This window comes from Morone saxatilis, unplaced genomic scaffold (genome assembly GCF_004916995.1).
Source record: "Morone saxatilis isolate NCDOM2014 unplaced genomic scaffold, NCSU_SB_2.0 Contig2, whole genome shotgun sequence".
NCBI lineage: Eukaryota > Metazoa > Chordata > Actinopteri > Moronidae > Morone > Morone saxatilis.
Window position 1 is genome coordinate 1721429 of NW_023339762.1, and position 2864 is coordinate 1724292.

At 47.5% G+C, this 2864-nt stretch overlaps 1 protein-coding gene across 1 annotated transcript in view; it reads right to left on the bottom strand.

The window, feature by feature from the left end:
• Window positions 1–2864, bottom strand: part of zgc:56622 (uncharacterized protein LOC326033 homolog) — a 13613-nt gene that overhangs the window by 4396 nt on the left and 6353 nt on the right. The window lies entirely within an intron of this gene.

Here is a 2864-nt window from a genome sequence, read left to right on the forward strand (position 1 = left end):
ATCTTCTCCTGTTAACGTGAAGACTGATCTGAGGTGATATCTGTGCTGTATTTTCTACCTCGCTCTTCTTTGTCCTCCCCCTCTCGTCTTGAGAGAGATTCTTGTTTCCTCCCCGGGTGTCCTCCTTCCGTCACTCTAATCAGCCCTTTTAATTACTCTCACTATCAGCCACCCAACGCCTCCCTGTCACCCCTGGGAGTCTCTGAGAAATGGAAAGGGAAGGGAATGCAGAGGCTGATGGCAGGCAAGGGGCTCATCAGCGAGGCTACGGGGAGACCGGGAGGGCCTGATGACAAAAAAAACAAAAACCCGTAATTGAGGGCATTATGGCGCATGCATCAAAGTGACACTGCCAGCTCGCACTCCCATGCCTGACTGGGGCAGCTGAATGTTGTAGAATAAATGAGGCTTATTCCTGATGGGAGTCCGCAAATCCAGCACTGTCACATCATAACAGTACGAACAAGAAGAAGCCCAAAGGAACAGAGGCTAAGAGATTGCTCAAGGAGATTTGCTCTGCCAGAGGTAGGAAAGGGGGGGGGCGGCCGCACAGCCAGAGAACAACAAAAGGACCCAGAGCCAAGACAGGGGGGAACAAAAACCCGAAACAAAACAAAAAGCAAGCACCAAAAAGAAAAAAACGAAGACAGAAGGGGTCGCCAAGTTTATTTATGAAGTGCTTCGAGTTCTTCCACTTTTGATGCCCCTCTTAAATGTATCATCTGTAAGATTTCCGTACTGGTTAATATGGCGGCACTGCGGTTACTGGTGGTAACGGCAAGGACATTTTGATAAGTCACATCCCAGACTCTTGTGACATGATGGAAATATTGCCCAGATGGAAACAAACATGCACAACTGGTGAATCTGTTTACAGTACAGCCAAACAGACTGCGTGATAAGATAATTTGATTTTTAAAAAAAAAAAAAAAAAAAAAAAAAGACATTCCTGCAACTCGAGTCGCACCATTAACATATGTTTTATTCTGAGGCTTTCAACCATACACGCTATAGCCGTCTTTTGGGGCCGTCTGGACCACCAACTAAGGTCCGCGGCCCAAAGCTTCATCGAGGTTTGTGAGGCTTTTCTTGATTTTAAACCTGGGGCAAGTAGGTAACTTTTTATGAAAGATAACTTTTTGTTATATTTCTGCTGAAATGTTCACTGTGTTCGTGAGCAGTAGTGGTCATTGAAACAGTAGATCTGGTGAAATGAAAAACAACCAGATCAAAGCCAGAAAAGATACTGATAAGAATGAGACGGCTTAATAATCAAGCACTCTCTGTAAGCCAGCAGGCGCCCAAATTGTCTTTCCATCTCTTTGGATAGCAGTTGACTTACACTTAGCTAGCTACGTTAGTTTGATAATCCTGCAGATGTAACTAGCTTGGCTACGGTGAGTTGTTATGTAGCCTTTGTTAGGCTACCCTAGCCTAGGATACACCAGTGTACATGCTGTCCTTGTCAACATAGCCTCAGAATTACAGTACAAATCAGGCTGGTCCAAGTACTATGATAACACGTGCATCTATGCTGATGTCGTGACTGTTCCTGATTCTGAGTTCTGAAAGGAGAAAGTTGTGCGCTAGAGGCGTCGTGACGTGCAGGCCGCTTGCTCAACCCGCTCACCTGAGGCAACAGCACGGCAAAAAAGGGCTGGGACTTACAAACCCGGGGTCAATGTACGCGTGCCTAATATAGGAACATTTTCAATTGGTTAGCCCTGGCAGAGTCGCGCTCTTACTGGCTGTGATTCAGATTGCCCTATTGACCTATAATACTGCGGAGATTAACAGGAAGTGTTGCCAGTTAACGTTACGCACAAGACGCATACACATGCGTGTAGCTGTAAAACGCGCTCTGTGGTTGAAGTCTTTCGCTTTAAAATATACGCCCCGCCCTTTTCTGCCTGATTGCCCTGTCAATTGATCGAGAGACGACAGCTGGTGGAGAAGCGCTGAGACAGCGAAAACGGGGCAGAGCAGAGAGGGATCCGACACACCAGCCAAGAGGGCCACAGGTCGGAGTAAACCCATGCCGCTAGCTGGGCAGGCAGGACTCGCATCCAACCAGACTGGTTTACTGTCACCTGACTTCTAAGCGAGGGCCAGCCACTCCCAGAGAACTGCAGCGCTAGAACGGGAGTAGCTACCAGTGTGCATAGATTTTCAAGCGCAGAGGGCCGACCTGACGCAAGGCTGCAAGCTGTTTGCAGGACTGGAAGTGAGACTCGGGTTGTTAGAACACTAGCTGCTGAAGCTAATTTCAAAATTATAGAAATACAAGCTAACATGTATCGTTTTTCAACATTTGTGTCATATTTTGATTTTACTTGTGCGTCCCCCATTCAGCGTCGCAATGTCATTCTCTTGACCCAACGATAGTTTTTTTAAACCATCTGAAAGAAAGGTTTTTAGACATGGTTGATCCGCAAGACAGCTCTCAATTTAATATCTGGAACCTCCTGTAGCGGTACAATACAGAATGCGGCTATGGCAGCACCAAGCATGTATACTCGCATGGGGGGTCTAGTAACTGTGGCTCACACATGCCTTTGACCACCTGCACGCTTTAATACATATGGTGGGGTCCGTGTCTGTTGTGACTGATACGCATACTCATTAGCACGAGCCTGACAGGTCGGGTAATGTGAGCCCTGTTGGGAGGTGTCTCGGGGCGTATATGGCGTCTCCGCTTGTCAAATAGCAGGTGCGAAGGCGGCCTTCCTGCTAGAGTGTTCCGCTGTCCGCACATGGCCGTTATCCTTGAATCAGTCCAGCGTAACATCGGCCGGCTCACGAGCTCCCCAAATCCGAATGTTTGATCCCAATGTTGACGAGAGAAGTCCTTATTACGTTCCTCA